Raw genomic sequence first — 11185 nt, 5'->3', positions numbered from 1 at the left:
CCTGGTGGAGACCTGTGCCCAGAAGGGCACTTTTTCTAGTTGTGGTCTGTAAAACTCTGAGAAACTTGTGGGTCCATTTGGTTCCATCTGTACACTCTCTCTCACAGTTAAAAAAATAAATGAGATTTTAGTGATTCTCAGTGACAGTACGTCCCAGAGATTAAAAACAAAACTAAAACTAAAAAACGGCCCGTGGCCTAATAGGGGTCCTTGAGACGACAAAGGGTTTAGGTCGTAGACCCTACAACAACATTACAGGACCCCCAACCCCCCCACACACCTCCACCTCTCTGACAACAGAACAAGAATCAGAGTCTGTGTAAGGGGACACCGCTGAGTGGCACATGCACGCACGCAGCAAAAAGCAGAGGAGATGCATGGGGCAGATAGGCGTCTGGCCCTGGGGTGTGGGTTTCAGGCAGGTGCATGTTGCCTTCCCCTCCACGTCCCCCAGGGACAGAGTGGAGAGGAGACAATCTGTGCCACTTCACTGCAGTATAGGGGCACGGGTATGTGCACGCACGCACGCACGCACGCACGCACGCACGCACGCACTCACACATTCCTGGTCTCCCAACTCCAACACACACACACACACACACACACTCTCTATACATAAACAAGGTATTTCACTCAAATTTAAGGCTGTTGGGATTGATTGATTGATTGAAATATGTATTTCAGTTTGCAGAATTACAGTACATTTCAAGCACAAACTCAATACAAAGGCTGTTAACTGTGAGTGGACGACCCAATTAAGCATTACACTTGTTTACAAGAGGGTCCACCATGTTAAATTCATCAAAACATTTAGAGACGTACAAATAGACACTATATAGACAAAGAACAGAACAGGAATTCATCAAACGGGATGAACTGTTATAATGTAAACACATACTGTATGTAGTAAGTAATGTTTTTCTTAGCAAGTTCATGGCCTACTTCCCAATTCCTAGTTAAAGACTGTAGAGATTGTCTTCCTCATTCCTCTTTGTGTGCTTGATGGGGCAACTGGAGTGGACTGCTATGCAAATAACATCATAACACTGCTGCAGACTCACACTAATCAATTGGGCTGTTGGGATGGACGATTCGAATGTAAATTACCCAGTGCTAGTGTTTTGATTGGGTTTCTATGTTATTTGCATTATAACAGTTCACTCCATCAAGACTCTGTTTCTACATGCATCCTTTATCTAGGTGTGAACAAACCAAGTTTCAATGGCATGGCCATCCGTGTCTATAACGCTTATAATTTATAAATACAATACTTTTTTCTTCTACAGTAATGGACATGGAGATAATAATCACCTGTATTGTCACCTATCTGGAAGGATGACCATGTCTGAGAGGAGACCATGTCTGTGTGTAGTCTATGTAATCTTCTCTCAGTATCTTCGTAATTTCCTTAACCCACTGAAATAATGAAGGTGATGCTGCATATTTCCAAATGCTATGGCATTTGATTGAGGATTTGTGGGCTTGTATTCTGTGGGAAGTAAAAAATAGGTTAGGTTGGTTGTATGGATACGCGTACGCCCAATTGTACAGTTCCAAATCACGTCTGAATCTCTTTGCCTATGTCATGCTCCCATGCTGACTGCATGTGCATCCACCCAAGATTGATGTTTTGACTCAAGTTATATAATCTAGAAATAGTTTCTGATAAGGATTTAGGACTAAATTCCTCAATATTGGTCTTGGACATAAGATGTGGGAATAAGAAGTGCTGTTTTGCTATGAATCTGGCGATGTAAAATAGAGTACTACTAGTTATAGTTGTCTGTAAGTATATTAGAAAAAAAACAATATCATCAACAAAAAGTTCACAAAAATATACATTTCTCCATATCAACAGAGTTGTTGATATGTAACTTGTTTTTTCCTTGTTTTTGTCCTTCCTGGATGAAACCAGATTTTGATAGACTGTTTGATAGAATTCAGTCGTTTCTGGGTTGTCTTCTGTATAATCTGTATCTGTATAATCTGAGCAACTGGATTATTTTGATTGATTGATTGAAAATGTTATTAACAGTTTGCAGAATTACAGTACATTTCAAGCACAAACTCAATACAAAGGCTGTTAACTGTGAGTGGACGACCCAATTAATTATACTTGTTTACAACAGGGTCCACCATGTTCAATTCATCAAAACATTTAGAGACGTACAAATGGACACTTCTATATAGACAGAACAGGAATTCATCATAATAAAAAGGGAAAAGAAACATATACAGTGAGGGGAAAAGGGGCGGGCGGTGGGGGGGATTCAGATTTTATGGGGGCCAGTTTCGAATTGCAGCCATCCATAGGTGCCCTTTGAGAGCGGTTTTGAAGGAGTCAAGGGATTCGCATGTCTTAATGACTGTTGGTAGGGCGTTCCACATTTTGGTGTCATAGGAGCGAAATTAATTTAGTCCCTTGTTTGTGCCGAATCTGGGTTGTACATGGTTCGTTGCACTCCCTCTGGTGTTGTGGGTGTGGACTTCGTTAACATTAAGGAAGTATCTAGACAGGTACATGGGTATCTTGGGGGAGTATCGAATCTTGTGGACCAGACCCATTGCAAGATGCTGTACTCACATTCACCCATTCACACACACATTCATACACCGATTGCTGCGGAAGCCATGCAAGGTACCAATACTACCAACCAGCACATCGGGAGCAATTTGGGGTTCAGTGTCTTGCCCAAGGATACTTAGACATGAGGAGCCGGGATTCGAACCGCCAACCCATGGATCATTGGACGACCTGCTCTACCTCTTGAGCCACAGTCGCCCCACTTAAACGATATAGTTCCTAAACTAGTACTTAGTTGACCGGGATCGACAACCTTTCCCCACCTCTACACAAAACCTCTTACGAGCTCACAGATCATCTCTTTTCAGCAAATTTCCACCTTCTAATGTACTTTCTTTATAAGTTTGGGACCCAGCGGAGAACGCACCAAATGTCTCTTTTTGGGTGTCGAGCTGAAAAGGTTTGTGAACCCTGCTCTAACTCCCCACCCCACCACCTCGCCTCCGCCCTGTATCCTCCTGCACTGTCTGGAATGCGTCGGGACAATAGCGGTTGTCCCGCGCCGTCCCTGCATAGCGGCGGCCCCCAGGCCCATACAGGCCCTGACAGGGGGAACAAAAGTGCACCTTGCAGGCTTGCACCTCTCTGCTTGCACCAACCACCCACCCACCCACCTCCCCCCTGGGGGAAAATTACCTGCATACCTGTGGTAAAAGGGGAGAGAGAAAGAAAGGGTGAGAGAGGGAGAGAGAGAACGACAGAATGACAACAAGAGGACGACAGAGCAGTAACGGGGGATGAAAGGGAGGAAGAGAAGAAAGAGCAGTGTTGGAGTACACAGGTGATCCTCTCTCAGCTGCCCATGTGTCAGACAGAGCGTCGTCACACCTCTGACACGGTGACACCACACCTGTGTCTTATGTTGTTTTTCTGCAGAGCAGGAGAGGGAACAACGCAACAGTCTCGTGCTTTATTTATAGTCCTGGAAAACAAGCAGATCTACAAGCTCACAACATCATGCAGTCGCAGACACGTAGATCTATTCTTTGTACGCATTTTGTACTCCCTGGCTGTGTCCAAAATCACTCACTCACTCTCTCATTACTCCGTACCCACTATCTAGGGGAGTTCTGTATAGGAGACTATAGTGAACTCATCGGAAAAATGTACAACCACATTTCAGACACTACACGGTCCGCCGTTCATGATGTCGCTCAATTAAAACATGCCAGATCAACACTGGCTTTTTGAGGGCCCCCCTCCAATGTGATGTCATGTGGCAGTTCAGTGGCCATGAGTTCAAAGGCTTAGTGCACTAGTGAGGGGAGTGATTGCGGACACAGCACCTGTCTTTCTATATGATATCATCACCTTGTCCTAACGCGTCTGTCCAGGTCTTCACCTGCAGCAGTGCACTCTGCCTTGTGTAAACTCTCTCACAGCGTTGCGTGCGGTCCTCAAGATACAACCCCCTGGTCTCAGTCTGCTAGTCCATGCCTTGTATATACCATTCATGTTGTGACATGATAGCCTCAGCCTAGCACACATTGTGTGTCTGTGTGTGTGCACTTGTATCTATTATCACATTTGAGAGAATTCCACCCCCAGGGCCACAATCAATGCAAATGTTTTTTGTGCCCATGGAGCGCACAACTTTGTGCGTGGGTTCAGGTGGCTAAGTCATACACCGCGGAGTATGCGGAAAGTGACGTTCACGCCTGTGCTTTCTGGCTGTGATACGTCACTGACTTCACCTCTGCATTTTCAACCAAGCTCTGTGGCTGTTCGACTACTGGCCAATAACAGCAGGGCTTTTAGAGAACTGCGGTGAGCAGTAGTTTACCTATACTCTACTGACAGCCCCCCCCCCCTCTCTCTCTCTCAACCTGCCCAGCAGGGAATCAACATGGTCAGTGGCAAAGACACATTGATCTCAATGTCTCACTCGGACACACGATATTCACAGAGAAACAACAACAACGCAGACACGTGGCATTTGTCACACAAATGTTGACAAGTATAGTACAATTTGTAAAAAGGACATTGTGGTCCTCACAACAGAGACGGATGTTTTTATGGTTAGAATAGATTTGGGGGAGTTATAGGCACACAATTAGGAAAAGATTCAGGTTAGGTTTAGACATTTGGAGGTTAGGTTTAGGTCTTGGGGTTGGAGCTATACCTGACATGCGCACACACGCACACGCACACGCACACGCACACACACACACACACACACACACACACACACACACACACACACACACACACACACACACACACACACACACACACACACACACACACACACACACACACACACACACACACATACCAGCTGGGTCAATGTGGATTTGGACAACCTGGAGAGCAGATAACAGACGGGGGGCTTATAGGAGCATCCTCTCCCCAGGGTCCTCCAGCAGGTATCCAGCCAGATAGGAATCAAGTCACCAGTGTCACTGTTACAGCCCTTCTGTCACTACGCTGTTCCTGTGATGTCAGAGTTCACCATTCCACGCACGCAGGTCAGCAGTGGAAGAAGTACTCTGATTTTCTTTGTTTGCAATACCACAATGTAGTAAAAATGTAAAACCTGTATTCAAAAACATATGAATGTGGGTTTTTAATTGGGCATGGTAGTTAGTTTTTAGGCAGTAAGTTGCATGTTCTCTCTGTTTTGTCATGTTGTACACTGTGGTGTATATGTGTATGTAGGACTACAGATAGATATGAGCTTATATAGCTAAATCCGGCATGTTTACATGATATCATGTTTATTGACTGAAATGTTCATTGAGTAGTTCGCCCCAAAAATGTATTATTTTCTATCAATTACACACCCCATGAAGCCTTGAATTCATGGAGATTTGATGACAGGTAGAGTCTCTCAGTCTCCAACGAGTCTCTGGTACTTATATTTAAGTAAAACATGTGAGTAATTTGTCCACCACTGGGTCCAAGAGATTAAAAGGTATAAAATCGTAAATGGTGCATTTATATAGCGCTTTAATCCAAAGCGCTTTACATAGATTCACCCATTCACACACATATTCATACACCGATGGCGAGGAAACCACGCAAGGCACCGACCTCCACATCGGGAGCAATTAGGACTTCTCAAGGACACTTCCACAGTTCCACAGTTCCACACTAATAACTCTTCCTGGCCACTGACGCCCCTTGAAAACGAAGCACACAGTTGTTGACCCACTACTCTCACCATCTCTGTCCTAAAAGCTGCAGTGCTACACGAGTGAGCTGTGACACCTCAAGAAACTAAACACAACAAAACGAAACAAAACTAAATAATAGGGAGGTAGGGGGTAAGATAGAGCATGCACTAAAAAAGCAATTATCACCCCCCCCCCCCCCCCCCCCCACACACACACACACACACACCCCCATGTCATGTCAGCTTATCCCCCTATAAGCCTCCCACAGCAACAGTCCTCACACCTCAACAGGTGTGGAGAAAAACAGAACGATTCAAAGAAAATAGAAAACAAGTCCCCTTAATTAAATATGGAGAATTTAAGTGGTTACGTTATCTTTACTTATTATGTTAAAATGTTAAGTCTACATACATTTCTTAGTTTACATTGTTATTATTTCACTTGCTTCAATGCTTTAGCAATGTAAGCATATGTTTCCCATGCCAATAAAGCCACTTTGAACTGAAATTGAATTGAGAGAGAGATAGAGGGAGAGACAGTTAATTACATTTGAATAAATTGCTGCTATTGGATGTTTTAAACCAAGGGAACACTGCTGTCAACCGTTTCAAAAGTTTATCCCAAGATAACCATTCCTATTTGGATGTATAAACTATATTTCTCACAGAAAATATACAAGGTTTATAGTTCCGTAAGATAGTCTCCCCTCTAAGTAACAGAGAATTGTTTTATTTTGTTCCACTTCTGCTTCGAACTTGTAGATCTGCTATTTCCACTATAGTTTGGTTCCCTCAGGTTTTCACTATAGCAGACCTTTTCCACCACTGACAGAGACAGAGAGAGAGACAGAGACAGAGACAGAGAGAGAGACACAGAGATAGAGAGAGAGACAGAGACACAGAGACAGAGACAGAGAGAGAGACACAGAGATAGAGAGAGAGACAGAGACACAGAGACAGAGACAGAGAGAGAGACACAGAGATAGAGAGAGAGACAGAGACACAGAGACAGAGACAGAGAGAGAGACACAGAGATAGAGAGAGAGACAGAGACACAGATACAGAGAGGGTGCAGGAGCACCTGTTTGGGCCTCCCCTGCTGGTCCAGGCTTGCAGCCTTCCTGCCGGCAGCAACAGGCTCAGTGCTCAGCGCCCGCTGCCCGCTCAGCTATGTGACCCCGGGCTCCGAGGTCAACCTGCGGGTGGAAACATGGCTGCAAAGTGCAAAGACATGGAAACAACTGTCAAATCCTGCAGCGGTTCATTTAACTCTGACAGACTTAAGTGGAACTGAACGGAGTTCAATTGACACTCAGGACTCAAATACGAAATGCCGCATGATCCGATGGGAAAACAGATCTACAAGCTCCTTGTGAGCTCGAGCCAGATCTGTGTGAGCTTGCAGATCCTCTATTTTTCACCAGTGTGTGACACCGGCATCTAAGTATAAATCAGCCAAACATCAAACCCGCTCCTAAACCCCAACCTGTATCGTTTCCTAACTGTAAACCTAACTATCTCCCCAAATCTTGTTTAACCAATCAATCCAAGGAGCATTTCTACAATTCTACTACACTTTGTGGGGACAGTTTGGCCCTCACAAGTGTAGTAATACACACACACACACACACACACACACACACACACACACACACACACACACACACACACACACACACACACACACACACACACACACACACACACACACACACACACACACACACACACACACACACACCAGCGGTGCCTTTGCAGATCCCACTCAGGGCTCATTAACCTCCTAGTAGGGGGGACGGGGGTCACTGGCATCAAAGTGGCAGGATCGCTGCAGACTCTGCCATGGGGGTCTGGAGCCGAAACGTCTAACCCCCTAATGAGAGGCCAGGACACACACACACACACACACACACACACACACACACACACACACACACACACACACACACACACACACACACACACACACACACACACACACACACACACACACACACACACACACACACACACACACACACACACACACACACACACACACACACACACACACACACACACACACACACACACACACACACACACACACACGGTTTGACCTCTCCGGACCAGCTGGAAAAGAGAGTCTGACAGACAGTCATGCCTTGTCTCCCTCCTCCTCTCTCCTCTCCTCTCCTGTCGGTCCTCCTGTCCTGTATCCGGATAGCCCTCCTCCTCATCGTCCTGGCTGTCTGTGCATTCCATCCACAGAGCGGTATGGTGGACCTGCCTGGGACAGTCTCCCCCCTGCCTGGGACAGTCTCCCCCCCCCCTGCCTGGCCCATTTGTGTCAGGCCTTGAAATGCACTCCTCCAGGCAGACCTGGCTCCCAACACAAGACAGACTGGTCACCCACTGACTGCACACAACATGAGGTGGAAAAACCCATCTGCAACTATTGACCACTTAAACCCTGTACTTAGGGTCCCCTAAGGCAGTGGTTTCCAAACTGGTCACCACATAAAAGTTTGGCACATTTTGCACATTTCTAAAGTTACAATTTAATGACTTTTAAGACTTTTTAATACCAAATTGGCTAAATTGTCAGATATTACGTAACAAAGAGGCAAACATTGTGAAAATAGCCGAACTACGTGTTAAACAAAATGTAATTCCTACAATTCCAAGTGGTTGTCAGAGTGGGGGGTTCAAATATGGTTCTTTTTTGCGGTCTCAGCCTGAAATGTTTGGAAACCCTTTCCCTATATGGGGTCAATCTATTCAAGTTGCCTCCTTTTTTCTCTTTGCAGAAAATGGCCGATTTACAAGTAACCCAATGCTTTGTGAGCTCCTACATTGCCTATATTTCACAGAATGTTTGGCTATTATGACATTGATTCCCAGAATAGGGATGCTAGGGTTGATGTGACATAACTACCTGCCAACTGTAGCAAGGCATCAGACACATACTTCCCAGAAGTTCCCACGGATTACAAACACACCAGAAAAGACCATGAAAACATGACGAATAAGAAAAACCCTCTCCCATACCTGCTATGCTGGGTGAAGTACAGCATTGTGCAAAAACAGAGAAGATTTGGGCTGACAGGAAAAGCACATCCAATGGATGGATGGACTGTAAAGAAGACTAATCATGTGTATTGGTGCAGTATATGCAGCTTGTTTATCTCAATACGTTTTTGGACACACCAACTTATTTGTGTATCCCGAAGGTCAAATTAGCCTTAGAAATTGCGGGGGATAAACAATTACCTCAACAACATATAGTGTAATATCACTTATATGCCGATACTGTATGTCACTTGGCGGACCAGTTGAAACACTTTTAAACCCATTTATCAGCCAAATATATTTCCGTTGTTACTGCACTTTGGCTTTGTAGGCCAAACCAACTTAAAATACATCTTGAAGTTATCACTATCTAATATATTTTGTTTGTATATGAATTTTACCTGCCAATTTGATTGAGATGTTGAAATGTTACCCAGCCTCTGTGCAGACATTTATTTATTCTAGGAGGGCCTATATCTTTAACAGCTGCTATTTCACACTTACTGTGGCATTGTAAACATGTGCCCCATGCCAATAAAGCCCCCTTCGAATTCGGGGTGGGGTGGTGGTGGCGGCGGGAGTGGGATGTCTTTCTGGGTGTTTGGACTAGTACGAACGCCAAGAGGGGAAGACGGGCATTTCTAAGTCAAGTGGATCCAGGAATTCCAGTGAGTTCAAAGAGAAGCCGTTAGGATCCAGTTAGCAGATAGACCGCCAGACCAGACCACAGGATCATCAGAACAAACAAGTGTTAAGAAGAAAAAAACATAGGCTACACCACACTCATCTGTCAATCAACACAAATGAGTGACGGCGAGTGACAAACGTCCTCTCAGAGGTACAGTATGTGTGCATATGCAAGGTGGGAGGGGTCTGGTGGTGTCGAAGGATTGGTTCTCAGAGTGGGGTACTGGGGGGGGGGGGGGGGGCACAGCTAAAGTAGGCTAGTTAACCACTTTATCCATTTATACGTTGGCCATTCAAATACAGCATATAGGCTTGTACTTCTGCTTTTTGCTGCTTTTTATCTTTTTTACATAAATCTTCTCTTCTGAGGGTCTCCCTGGTACAAAACATTTTCAGATGGGCGGGGCCTTGACATGAAAATGTTTGAGAACCACTTGGTGTGAAGAGAGAGAGAGAGAGAGAGAGAGAGAGAGAGAGAGAGAGAGGAGGGGTGGCTGTCAGAAAGGCAAGTGCAGCAGCAGCAGTGGGGTGAACCGAGGGGTGCAGGGGGTCGAGGGAAGGCACCTTGCAACAGCTGGTCTCAATTAGCCGCGGCAGGGCAGCCCAGGCATGTGTGTGCGTGTGTGACTGTGTGTGTTGGGCTGGGGGTATGGGGGGGCTGAGACCACTGGCGCCAGGAGGAGAGCAACAGGTCAGAGGATAAAGATTATAAAAATACTAGCAGGCAGTTGGCCTTGGTGGTGCTGGTGCCGCCGCCGGTGCACAGTCAGTGTACATGTGTGTGGGAGGGGGTGTGTGTGTGTGTGTGTGTGTGTGCATGCGCGAGTGTTCTTGTATTTGCTATACTTGAGTGGGCAAGATGTCCCCACAAGTGTAGTAGAATGTCGGTGCCGTCAGGCAGAAACCTCTTATCTCCATATTCTAACTGTGTTTTATCTTAAATTAATGCCCTACTTGATCATACTACAGTGTCACAAACGCATCCAAAATAGCAGATCTATGAGCTCAAAACATGGTGTTTTGAGCTTGTCTGCTACCTTTTCCTCTTTTTGAACAGTTTTGACATATCTCTGCTGTCCGGAGGAAACCTCATAACTCCAAAATGTTCATTTTTCAGGAAATTAAAAACATACATTTTTATGGAAATTAATAAAACCTTATATTTTTTAAACAATGCAATACTGCCTCAAAGTTGGTGTGGTGTGACTTTAGATATTGTCAATTACTTGGATGAGGAGAGAGGTGGTGGAGTTATGTCCGATGTGTTTTTTACTACTTTCCATTGGTTCAATATTTTCGAAACAACACACAGACGTAAAGGGTGTTCAATAGCACTGATTTATGGAAAAAAATCGAAAAGCTCAAAAATGGAGTTATGAGGTTTCCTCTGGACAGCAACAAGACAGACGATTTGAGAATTTGACTTTGTCAGGAGTAATGGTCCTCAAGAGAAATGATTGTTTTATGGTAAAAAAATAAAAAGAGTTAGGGTTCGAATTAGAGGTTAGAATGTGGGGATAGGGGTTAGAGTTATACCTGATTTATACTTAGTTACACGCTGGTGTTGTGCACCGAAAAGTAGCCGATCAACAAGAGTGAGCTTGTAGATCTGCACATTTCCGCTTGAGGCTTATGGTTAAAAAGTACCAATTGTTTTTGAAAAATGGCATTCACACAATTGCCTTCCTAAAATGTTGAGGACCTCACGAATATAGTAATACAATCGTGTGTGTGTGGGAGTGTGTGTG

The sequence above is a fragment of the Electrona antarctica genome, assembly GCF_951216825.1.
Source record: "Electrona antarctica genome assembly, chromosome: 2".
NCBI classification, from domain to species: domain Eukaryota; kingdom Metazoa; phylum Chordata; class Actinopteri; order Myctophiformes; family Myctophidae; genus Electrona; species Electrona antarctica.
Note: the sequence above shows the minus strand (reverse complement) of the source record.